Source organism: Bison bison, unplaced genomic scaffold (assembly GCF_000754665.1).
Source record: "Bison bison bison isolate TAMUID 2011002044 unplaced genomic scaffold, Bison_UMD1.0 scf7180017864489, whole genome shotgun sequence".
Classification (NCBI taxonomy): domain Eukaryota; kingdom Metazoa; phylum Chordata; class Mammalia; order Artiodactyla; family Bovidae; genus Bison; species Bison bison.
The window spans coordinates 3,921,825-3,935,586 of NW_011495048.1; positions in this window are offsets into that span (position 1 = coordinate 3,921,825).

Sequence of the window (13,762 nt, forward strand, 5' to 3'; positions counted from 1 at the left end):
GATTGCCGGGAGAAATATCAGTAACCTCAGATATGCAGATGACACCACCCTTATGGCAGAAAGTGAAGAGGAACTAAAAAGCCTCTTGAGCAAAGTGAAAGAGGAGAGTGAAAAAGTTGGCTTAAAGCTCAACATTCAGAAAACTAAGATCATGGCATCTGGTCCCATCACTACCTGGGAAATAGATGGGGAAACTGTGGAAGCAGTGTCAGACTTTATTTTTGGGGGCTCCAAAATCACTGCAGATGGTGACTGCAGCCATGAAATTAAAAGACACTTACTCCTTGGAAGGAAAGTTGTGACCAATCTAGATAGCATATTTCAAAAGCAGAGACATTACTTTGCCAACAAAGGTCTGTCTAGTCAAGGCTATGGTTTTTCCAGTAGTCATGTATGGATGTGAGAGATGGACTGTGAAGAAAACTGAGTGCCAAAGAATTGATGCTTTTGAAGTGTGGTGTTGGAGAAGACTCTTGAGAGTCCCTTGGACTGCAAGGAGATCCAACCAGTCCATCCTAAAGGAGATCAGTCCTGGGTGTTCATTGGAAAGACTGATGCTGAGGCTGAAACGCCAATACTTTGGCCACCTCATGTGAAGAGTTGACTCATTGGAAAAGACCCTGATGCTGGAAGGGACTGGGGGCAGGAGGAGAAGGGGATGACAGAGGATGAGTTGGCTGGATGGCATCACTGAACTCGATGCCATGAGTTTGGGTGAACTCTGGGAGTTGGTAATGGACAGGGAGGCCTGGAGTGCTGCGATTCATGGGGTCACAAACAGTCAGACATGACTGAGTAACTGAACTGAACTGAAACACTGTAAAACTCTTAAAGGAAAACATATGATGTATACTCTGACAAAAATCACAGGAAGATCCTCTCTGACTCACTTCCTAGAGTAATGGAAATGAAATAAAAAATAAATAACTGGGGCCTAATTAAATTTAAACTCTTTTGCACAGCAAAGCAAACAATATACAAGATGAAAAGACAACCCTCAGAATGGGAGAAAATAGTTGCAAACTAAGCAACTGACAAAGAATTAATCTTGAAAATATATAAGCAGCTCATATAGCTCAGTATCAGAGAAATGAACAGCCCAGTTAAAAATGGGCAGAAGACCTAAGCAATAATTTTTCCAAATAACACATGTAGAAGACAAATAAACACATGAAAAGATGCTCAATATCACTTATTATTAGAGTAATGCAGTCAAAACCACACAGCAATCCAAAAGGACATCATGACAAACTATAAACAATAAATGCTGGGCTGGATGTGGAGAAAACAGAACTCTCCTGCACTGGAAAGTGAAAGTGAAGTCGCTCAGTTGTGTCTGACTCTTTGTGACCCCATGGACTGTAGCCCACCAAGCTCCTCCGTCCATGGGATTTTCCAGGCAAGAATACTGGAGTGGGTTGACATTTCCTTCTCCAGGGGATCTTCCCCACCCAGGGGTCGAACCCAGGTCTCCTGCATTGCAGGCAGACGCTTTAGCCTCTGAGCCACCAGGGAAGAGAATGTACATTAATATAGCCCCTATGGAGAATAGTATGGAGATTCTTTAACAAAGTAGGAATAAAATTACGGCATGATCCAGCAACCCCACTATTGGGCATATACCCTAACAACACCATAATTCAAAGAGACACATGTCACCTGTATGTCTTCTTTGGAGAAATGTCTGTTTAGGTCTTTTGCCCACTTTTTGATTGGGTTGTTCATCTTCCTGGTATTGAGCTGCATGTGTTGTTTGTATATTTAGATTAATTCTTTTTCAGCTGTTTCATTTGCTATCATTTTTTCCCATTCTGAGGGCTGTCTTTTCAAGTTACTTATAGTTACCTTTGTTGTGTAAAATCTTTTAAGTTTAATTAAGTCCATTTGTTTATTTTTGTTTTTATTTTCATTACTCTGGGAAGTGAGTCATAGAGGATCTTGCTGTGATTTATGTTGGAGAGTGTTCTGCTTATGTTGTCTAGTTTCTGATCTTACATTTAGGTCTTTAATTCATTTTGAGTTTATTGTTTTGTATGGTGTTAGAGAATATTCTAGTTTCATTCTTTTACATGTATTTGACCAGTTTTTCCAGCACCAATTTTTGAAGAGATTGTCTTTTCTCCATTGTATATTTTTGCTTCCTTTGTCAATGATAAGATGTGCATAGGTGCATGGATTTATCTCTGGGCTTTCTATTTTGTTCCATTGATCTATACTTCTGTCTTTGTGCCAGAACCATACTGTCTTGAGGACCATAACCATGTAGTACAGTCTGAAGTCAGGAAAGTTGATTCCTGTAGTTTCATTTTTCTTTCTCAAGATTACTTTGGCTATTTGAGGTCTTTTGTTTCCATACAGATTGTGAAATTATTTCTAGTTCTAGTTTTGTGAAAAATATCATTGGTAATTTGATAGGAATTGGGTTGAATTTGTAGATTGCTTTGGATTGTATACTCATTTTCACTATATTGATTCTTCCAATCCAAGAACATGGTATATTTCTCTATCTATTTGTGTCTTTTTTAATTTCTTTCATCAATTTTTTATAGTTTTGTATATAAAGTTCTTTTATTTCTTTAGGTAAATTTGTTCCTAAGTATTTTATTCTTTTTGTTGCAATGATAGATGTGTTTCCTTAATTTCTCTTTCTGATTTTTTATTGATAGTGCATGGGAATGCAAGAGATTTCTGTGTATTAATTTTATATCCTGCAACTTCACTATATTCATTTATTAGCTCTAGTAATTTTCTGGTTGTTTCTTTAGAGTTTTATGTTTAGAGGATCATGTCATCTACAAACAGTAAGAGTTTTACTTCTTTTCCAATGTGGATTCCTTTTATTTCTTTTTCTCCTCCTCTGATTGCTGTGGCTAGAACTTCCAAAACTGTGTTGAACGGACATTTCTCCAAAGAATACCACAGATGGCTAATAAAGACATGAAAAGATGCTCAATATCACTCATTATTAAAGAAGTGTTCATTGGACCACTCTTTACAGTAGCCAGAACATGGAAGCAACCTAGATATTCATTTACAGATGAGTAAAGAAGTTGTAGTACACATATACAATGAATATTACTCATCCATAAAAAGGAACAATTTTGAGTCAGTTGTAATGAGGTGAATGAACCTAGAGACTGTTATACAGAGGGAAGTAAGTCAGAGAAAAACAAATGTCATATATTAATGTATATAGGTGTCATTTAGAAAAATAGTACTGTTGAACTTATTTATAGGGAAGAAATGGAGATGCAGATATAAAGATGGACTTGTGGACACAGCGGGAAAAAGAGACGGTGGGACTAACTGGGAGAATAGCATTGACATATATATACTACAATGTGTAAAATAAATAACTAGTGGGAAGCTGCTACATAACATAGGGAGCCCTGCCTGTCACTCTGTGATGAACTAAAGTAGTGGGCTAGGAGGGCAAAGGGAAGCTCTGTAGGATGGGATATATATCTATATAATGATGACTAATTCACATTGTTACAAGACAGAAACCAATACAACATTTAAAACAATTAAACAAACAAACAAACTATGATGAGAACAATGATGTATCAATCTATCAGAATGTATACTAGCAAAAATTCATGAATATTAAATGTTGGCAAGAATATAAAGAAAAGGGAACCCTAGTAAACTGTGAGTACCAATGTAAATTGGTGCAGCCGCTATGGAAAACAGTATGGATTTTTCTCAAAAAACTAAAAATATAAGTGCTATGTGAGCTAGCAATTGCACTCCTAGTTATATATTCATAGAAACTAAAAGCCATAAATTAAAAAAGATACCTGTATCATAATGATTAATGCAACATTATTTACAATAGCCAAGATATATATGTAAGCTAAGTGTTTATATATATATATATAATACACACAGATATATATATATATATTGACATATATGTGTATATATATGTCAATGCTATTCTCTCTATATATGTTCTATATATATATATATGTATATATATAATACACATGCATTTAATAGAAAATTAGTCATAGAAAAGGAAAAAAAAATTGTTATTTGAAGCAGCCTGGATAGACCTGGAAGGTATTATGTGTTATACAGAGTGAAATATATCAGACAGAGAAAGAAAGATGCTGTATGTTGTCACTTATATGTTGACTCTAAAAAATGAAACATTAATGAATACAACAAAGCAGAAATAGATTTACAGATTTAAAGAAAATCTAGTGGTTTTCTGTGAGCAGAGGGAAGAGGGGAGGGGAAAGATAGAGGTATGAGATTAAGAGGTAGAAACCTAGCATTCATAAAATAAATAAGATTCAAGAATGTATTGTATAGTACAGTGAAAATAGTCAATATTTTATAATAAATTTAAATGGAGTATAATGTATAACATATTGAATCATAATACACAACTGAAACTAATGTTTTAAATCAATTATACTTCAATAAAAAGGAAAAAATGCAATATGATTAAAGATACATTTCTTTTTATTTTTTATTTTTTCACCAAAGGAAATATTACCACTGGAAATTCAGTTTATAGCTGCAGAATTACCACCAACAAACTAAATATAATTGATGGGAATCTGTTGGAAGCATAATCTTAATTATTTCTCAAATGAAGAACTATACTTGTATTATGACCAGTTAATCCTAAAAGAAAAGTAAATAACAGATGATAAATTTTATAAAATACTCAATGGATATATTACAAGAACAAACATGCTATGTAAGAGGGAACTGTTTCAAATGTGAGATTCTGAGACCAAATAAAGTTGATGCAGTTTCCTGATAAAAACTTTATTGCCCCCAATAACTGCATAAGCCATAAGGTAGATACCGTTAAGAGTTACTGTTCATTACGAGAATATGACTAATAAAATTCAAAGAGCTATTGTACCAGCTTTCCAATATACTAATAACTTTCCTCATTGCTTCAGGGGCTTTGAGGTTTTGCTCCGTTTGCCTTGTTTCACAAAGTATATGTTATCTGTATGTTTTATACTGATAGGTTTAGGATAAGATGAAAGAACCAAGCTAACGTCCTAATATTTGACTAATATATCCTAAAGTGTGTCCTTTAGTTTTAAATCTTCCATATGCTTCAAGGATAGTTTTGACCTGGGCTCTTCTAAGTCATCTTCCTGGAACTTTTCACATTTTGACATTTTTGGAAGAAAGATACTGAATTCCTACAAAAGGATCATTTACTTCTCATATTATTCTGGCAATGCTGACTAAGGCTGAGCTGAAAATATTACTATTATTGGACTTGGAAGGTAATAAGAATAAAAAGTACAGGTTAGATACTTTATCTTTTGGTAAATAAAACTTAAGACTGAGCCTTGGCTACTATAAGAGGAAGAATTCCTCGCTTACTATTAGGAATTAAATTGTAAATTCTTAAAATCTAGATGTGTAAATATAGTAATTGAATAAACTACTCAATTAGTTAATAAAGACATTATAAAGTAGAAATTATGAATAGAGAACAGAAGGAGAGATAAGAAAGCCTTTGTGAGTGAACAATGCAAAGAAATAGAGGAAAACAATAGAAAGGGGAAGACTAGAGACCTTTTCAAGAAAACTGGAGATATAAAGACAACATTTCATGCAAGGATGGGCACAATATAGGACAGAAATGGTAAAGACCTAACAGAAGCAATAGAGATTAAGAAGAAATAGCAAGAATGCACAGAACTATAGAAAAAAGGTCTTAATGATCCAGGTAACCATGGTGATGTGGTCACTCACCTAGAGCCAGACATCCTGGAGTATGAAGTCAAGTGGGATTTAGGAAGCATTACTACAAGCAAAGCTATTGGAGGTAGTGGAATTCCAGTTGGGCTATTTAAAATACTAAAACATGATGCTGTTAAAGTGCCACCTTCAATATATTGGCAAATTTGGAAAACTCATCAGTGGCCACAGAACTGGAAAAGGTCAGTTTTCATTCCAATCCCAAAGAAGAGCATTGCCAAAGAATGTTCAAACTACTGCACAATTATTTTTATTTTACATGTTAGTAAGGTAATGATCAAAATCCTTCAAGCTAGGTTGGGCTGCAATAGCACCTGAACTGAGAGCTTCCAGATGTACAAGTGGGGTTTAGAGTAGGCAGAGGAACCAGAGATCAAATTGCCAACATCCACTGAATCATAGAAAAGGCAAAGAAATATCAAAATCTACTTCTGCTTCATTGACTGTGCTCAAGATTTTGACTGTATGGATCACAACAAACTGTGGAATATTCTTGAAGAGACAGGAACACCAGACCACCTTATCTGCCTCCTGAGAAATCTGTACACAGGACAAGAAGCAACCCTTAGAACTGGACATGGAACAACAGACTAGTTTGAAATTGGGAAAGGAGTACATCAAGGCTGTCTATTGTCATCCTGCTTACTTAATGTATATGCAGAGTACATCAGGTGAAATACTGGGCTGGATGACTCACAAGGTAGAATCAAGATTGCAGGGAGAAATACCAGCAACCTCAGATATGCAGATGATACCACTTTAATGGCAGAAAATGAAGAGGAACTACATAGCCTCTTGATGAGGGTCAAAGGGGAGAGTGAGAAAGCTGAAATAAATTCAACATTCAGAAAACTAAGATCATGGCATCCAGTTGCATCACTTCATGCCAAATAGATGGGGATAAAGTGGGAACAGTGACAAATTTTATTTTCTTGGACTCCACAATCACTGTGGACAGTGACTGCAGCCATGAAATTAAAAGAAAAGCTATGGTAAACCTATACAGCATATTTAAAGGAAGAGACATCACTTTGCCAACAAAGATTCATGCTGTCAAAACTTTGATTTTTCCAATAGTCATGTACAGAATTGAGAGTTGGACCATAAAAAAGGTTGAGTGTCAAAGAATTAATGCTTTCAAATTGTGGTGCTGAAAAAGACTCTTGAGAGTCCCTTGGACTGTAAGGAGATCAAAACTCAAACAAAGGGAATTAACCTTGAATATCCATTGGAAGAACTAATGTTGAAGTTGAAGCTCCAATACTTTGACCACCTGATGCAAAGAGCTAACTCATTGGAAAAGACCCTGGGGCTGGGTAAGATTGAGGGCAGGAGGGGAAGGGGGTGACACAGGATGAGATGATTGGATAGCATCACTGACTCAATGGATATGAGTTTGAGCACACTCTTGGAGATAGTGAAGGACAAGAAAGCCTGGCAAGCTGCAGTCCATGGAGTTATGTAGAATTGGACATGTCTTAGCAACTGAACAACAACAACATAACAGTAAAATAGAGAAAACCCGTTAAGAATAAAAATTCAAACGCAAGTTACATTCAGTGATATTGACAAATAGGGTCCCTCAGTTCCCTTAACTTTTTTCCAACTATTATTTGTATTTACTATTTGTATTTACTACTACTATCATGGATTTCCCTGGTGGCTCATTGTTAAACAATCTTCCTGTCAATGCTGGAGTTGCATGTTTGATCTCTGGGTCAGGAAGATCCTCTGGAGAAGGAAACGACAACGTACTAAAGGTTTGTTGCCATGGAAATCCCATGACATAGTAGCCTGGTAAACTACAGTCCAAGGTGTTGCAAAGAGTTGGACACGACTGAGAGACTAAATAACAATAAATTGCTATCATATTTATTCAGATTATCTACTGAAATCTATGTAAAGTCAAGGACAGAGGCACCAACAGAGGCTGAGGATCGTATTGGGATGTGCTGATCCTCCTGAAGAAGATGTTTGAACTGGTTCATTCTTTCCCAGTGGCTGGCAGAAATTCAAATTACAATAGGCTAAATACATATTTCTTGAAGCAAATGAGGATTAGACAAATACCATGAGAATAGTGAACACAACAGCTAGCAGGATAATTCCTGGATAAGTATAGGGTAGTCCAAGTTCCTCTAGCAGTTCTCTACCATAAAAAAAAAAAAAAAAAGAAGAAGAAGAAATTACTAAAATTGCCTTAATTTACTTTGACCCTCATGATTCATCTCCTGGGACTGGGCATACCTTCTTCCAAGCCAGATAGCTTCCAAGCTAGAAGCAGATATGGTACCTGAGGAAATATGCAAGGGAATTTAGATTAGGAAACAAGCCAAGATCAGAACCAAGGGTTGAGACAGTCCATTTGCTGCAGTAACTTCTTTTGGGGTGAGTTCCTGGCCCCCTTCTCTAAAAACTAGGTCATATCCACAGTTCCTATTTAAGAGGTGAATGCAGCTCCCACAATGATCCCAAAGGACTTAAATTCTTTGCCCCAGTTAATTGGATGCTAGTGTTGCAGGAAAGAGCCAATTTTGACTCCATGTTGGATCTGTTTCTTTGACTTTAACCTTTGTTTTTCATCGCTTTTGCTATTCTGCCTCAGGTAATCCTGCCCCTCTGCTTGAGGAGATTAGCACACTGTCTCTCTGAGGTTGACCATCCCAGAAGATATTTGCAATGGTCTTTACTTCTTCAACTCTTGCCCTTCTCAAGTCTGCAAAAGCACCTGACATTCAGATACAGATAAGATTGTTATTTTGAGACATTAGTCTGCCATCTTATTGGTCAGCCAGCTTTCCAAATAGAGTCATATTCCTGGGCTTAACACTTTGTCTCTTGGTTAATTGACCTATCATGTGGCAAGCAGAAAAAGCTTGGATTCATAACAGGAGAACACTATTCAGATATTCTCCTGAAAATGAATTTGTTTACTAAGAATATATTCAATCTTTTGAGTCCATGAAGTGAAAAGTATAGTAGAACTCTAATTATTATGTTGGATCACTCTTTCTGTACCCCAAAGGCAAGGAAATTGATGGGATGAAAAAATATGAATAAAACCCAGTGAAATAAAGAGAAAAGGAAGAAGAGTGTACCCTCACAGTCTGAATGTGTTCTTCCTGTTCCTATTACTTCATGAGATGATATATGTCCTAATCTTGGGTGTACTGAGATAAATCTTTGTCTTTCCTAAAACATTCCCTCTTGCTTGAGTGAATTGCAATGCATGTCAGTACCTTATATGCAGATAATTTAAACTAAGTCAGCATGAAAGAAGTCTGTGTCCTGTCTCAGGCAAGGCACCTTTGAATTCTCAACAACCCAGTAGGAGGAGGGAGAAGAAGACAGTTTAGGGATCTCAGGCATTGAATATCATACAAAGTTTCTCATACAAATTTTGTGCACTGGGGGCTCAGACAGAAATTGAAGGATATTATATTCCCCTTAAATTGAGTTGGACTTGTTTCTAGAGAGAGAAAATAAGAGATTATAAATATTAAGGGAAAGGGCCATTTTTATTAACTGGTTCAGAAGAAGTCAAGCTCTGGACAGCCTGAAAGACACAAAATTTTAGAGGGCTCAATGGGACAAAATAGATATAGGGGAAGGAAAGATGGATGCTTCCCTAACTCTGTTCTAGACTTCCAGATGAAGAGCTTCATGACAGTTTACTAGGGAAAGAAAACTTAATACATAAATCAAGACACAAACTGGTCAGTAATAAAGACTATTAATTTAGCAGAATATCCTCTGTGATCAGTATCTCAAGATAAGCATGGCTGTAGGTACAGTAGAAAATGCTGATTGATAGCAGATATTCATTTGAAATTCTGCTTATAAATTCCAATTTGGCTTGGAAGAAGGTATGCTCAGTCCCAGGAGATGAATCATGAGGATCAAAGTAAATTAAAGCAATTTTAGTAACTTTTTTTTTTTTTTTTTATGGTAGAGAACTCCAACCTAACATTGGCCAGTAGGATACAACATTGTATTGACTAAGGGCTTGTGAGAAAAATGTTTCTCCACAGTAAGAAAAAATGTATAAGAAAGGAGCCTTTTTGTTCCTCCTGCTCTTTCTTTAATGCACTGGAAATTGTCAGACAACCTCTAGGCTGCTGTGGTTATTTTGAAGGAAAGGCCAAGATCATCATGGAGACCTCTGCCTAGAGTCCTGACAACTGTGTGCTTCTGAAGGTGAAATTTGAAACAGTCTACCTCCAGAATACTTAAATGAATCAATAATCCCTGTATTATTTAAGCTGTTTATAGTATCATAATGTGTACAGTAGGTGGAAGGAAGCCAGAACATTTCCACTGGAGGGAAGGAAAGTACTAGGAAAAACAAAATCATATACTAAGTCAAAATAGAAGAAGGTGCTGGGATTGAATGGACATGAGTTTGAGCAAACTCAGAGATACTGAAGGACAGGGAAGCATGGTGTGCTACAGTCCATGGGGTCACAAAGAGTTGGAAATGACAGTGACTGAACAACAGCAACAATATAAAACTGAGTTCAGTAGGAAATAAAAGATCAGAGTCAACAATGATTTGGATAAGCAAATGAAGGAGATTAGGAAATACTGGAATTTGAATTTCTGTAGTCAACATTATGCTGGGTGTGGTTGGTGATTCTTGAAGGCACAGTTGTGTTGCTGCTCATTTCAAAGACATGCTGCTTTGAATCTAGTATATAACCTTCTGGTGGAGTCTTAAATCTGTTTTGGTCAAAAAATAAATAACTTTAGAGTCTTTTTGTGGTATAGTCTGGTATAGTATAGTTCAGTTCAGTTGCTCAGTCATGTCCAACTCTTTGCGACCCCATGAATCGCAGCACGCCAGGCCTCCCTGTCCATCACCAACTCCTGGACTTCACTCAGACTCTGTGCATCGAGTCGGTGATGCCATCCAGCCATCTCATCCTCTGTCGTCCCCTTCTCCTCCTGCCTCCAATTCCTCCCAGCATCAGGGTCTTTTCCAGTGAATCAACTCTTGGCATGAGGTGGCCAAAGTACTGGAGTTTCAGCTTTAGCATCATTCCTTCCAAAGAGCACCCAGGACTGATCTCCTTTAGAGTGGACTGGTTGGATCTCCTTGCAGTCCAAGGGGCTCTCAAGAGTCTCCAACACCACAGTTCAAAAGCATCAATTCTTTGGCCCTCAGCCTTCTTCACAGTCCAACTCTCACATCCATACGTGACCACTGGAAAAACCATAGCCTTGACTAGACGGACCCTTGTTGGCAAAGTCTGGTGGGACTAGACAAATCACTCAGTTGAAAACCTCCTGAAAAAAAAAAAGAAAAAAGAAAACCTCCTGGGCTTGAATATCACCTTAATGTTTAGCATTTTTCCCAAACAATTTATGTCATACATTATAGAGATTTAGTGCTAAGAGAGGACTTCACTGGTAGTTCAGCTGGTAAAGAATATCCCTGACATACAGGAGATCCTGGTTCAATTCCTGGGTCAGGAAGATCCCCTGGAGAAAGGATAGGCTACCCACTCCAGTGTTCTTTGGTCTCCCTAGTGGCTCAGATGGTAAAGAATCCACTTGTAATGTGGGAGACCTGGGTTCCATCCCTGTGTTGGAAAGATCCCCTGAAGAAAGGTATGACAACCCACTCCAGTATTCTTGCCTTGAGAAGCCCCATGGCCAGAGGAGTCTGGCAGGCTACAGTCCATGGGGTTGCAAAGAATTGGACACAACTGAGAGACTAAGCACAGCACAATGCTGAGAGTTTCCTTATAAATCATTTAAGCCAATTGGGAAAGCACACTAAACACTAAATCTGGAAGAGAGTGCAAGGTTCTGGTTCAGAGCAAAGATTTTGGGTATATTGGAAAACAATAATGAAATATTAACAAAGCTGGAATGAGAAAAACTTGGATGGGAGGAGGTGGCTTCAGTAACTGCTGTTTACAAAACTTCCTGAGATGGAACAGATATTGGGAGGTAGTCTCTCTTAAAGAATGATGGGCAGCATAGACACATAGTTAGGAAGAGGTATAGCAGAAATCAAAATCTGGTTTATCAATTTCATGTTCACTTCCTTTTCCACTTTATATCCACTGCTGAGTTAAAGCTCTAGCAAAGGATAATAATAGTGATACACAGGTGAATTGAAAAATCAGAACAATCTCTGGAAAGACCCCAGGGCTTCCCACATCAACATATTGATGTGCTCAAAATCCCACAAATTTAATTACCTTGACAAATTTAATTACCTTGAAGCTAAAAGTTATGGGTTTCTAGAAATATTTAAGACTTTCAGCATTCCTGTCAAGACAGTGCTGAGAATGATCACTCTAAATAGTCAAATAGACCGTATTTTCTTGGAGGAGTACTACTTCTCTTTAAGTCACTACATCCATATTCTAGAGTGTTTCTTCCATTCTTGGTTTTCTGGTAATGAAATCACAGCAAGGATAACTAAATACAGGGAAAATTTTACCTGTGATATCTAAATCTTCCTTTTTGTCTTCTGGCTCTCCCATGGGTATGTTGGAAATTTCACAATTAACCCTCAAATGGTGTGCTTTATTAATCAAGACAACAGTAAATTTTACTTACTAGAATAGATGACTCTATAGCTTTCAGATCAGATCAGATCAGTCGCTCAGTCGTGTCTGACTCTTTGTGACCCCATGAATCACAGCACGCCAGGCCTCCCTGTCCATCACCAACTCCCGGAGTTCACTCAGACTCATGTCCATCGAGTCAGTGATGCCATCCAGCCATCTCATCCTCTGTCGTCCCCTTCTCCTCTTGCCCCCAATCCCTCCCAGCATCAGAGTCTTTTCCAATGAGTCAACTCTTCGCATGAGGTGGCCAAAGTACTGGAGTTTCAGCTTTAGCATCATTCCTTCCAAAGAAATCCCAGGGCTGATCTCCTTTAGAATGGACTGGTTGGTTTTAGGGTACTTTAATCTAAATGGTATCTTTCCCCACAAGAATTCCAGAATTCCATTTCCCATATGTAATTACTACTATTTACTTCTTCTCAAATAATAATTTTCCTTTTTGGGCCCACACCACACAGCTTGTCGAATTTTACTTACCCTTCTTGGGATTGAACCTGGGCCCTCAGCAATGAGAGCATCGACTCTCAACCACTGCACTTCTAGGGAATTCCCTCAAATAATTATTTTAATGTAGCAATATTATGTTTCAAATAATCCTAACAATCATCATTTCCATGATAAATTGATCATTTGAGTTTTAATTTTGCCTAGCTCTCATGATAGTTATGGCTTTGTATTTATACATTCTTGCACATATTTCTGAAGTAATTCCTTTTCTTTCTTTTTTTTAATTTAACAAAAGAATCCCTTGGCTCTCCTATCCTTCCTATTAGATTGTTTGTGGGTCCTATTCAATTTTGGAGTCTCAGGACATGAATCAATTACACCCTTGATTGCACTGACCTCTTTGCAAAGCTCCACTGGCACACAAACTAGCTATAAAGATCACATGAGGGTCAGGGCCTATATAGAGAATTCCTATAATGTTCCCCTAGATTGGCCAATCTGAACCTCAATCACAGGTCGTGTATCTCAGAGTTACCAAAGCTGGCAGCTCAAACATAAACCTGACTAATGAAGTTTTCTTAGTGTTCTCATATAGCACTGATCACCTGACTAGAGTGTAATAGAAATGACTTTTCATCAGTAGCCCAGTGATAGTCTTGGAAGGCAATTGTCAGCAGCCCAGCAGACTGAGCATCTTGATGGAGCAGAGATCTAACTTACATGCAGTGTGGGATCAGATCTACAATTTCACCCAGACCTTCCTCTGATCATTCCTTCACCCTCTCTCATTCTTCCTTTAGCTCTGCAGCCTGTGACTATAGAACTCCTAGGTTTGAAATTCCTTCATTGCCTCTTATTATATCAAATTATCACTATCCACTGGGGAACTCCATCTCTCAGAATACCAGGAAGGTTTATGCCCCTCGTTTCACTTAAGATTTTGGCTCATCTATTGACTTATGAGATGATTCTGAAGTTTCTTTAAA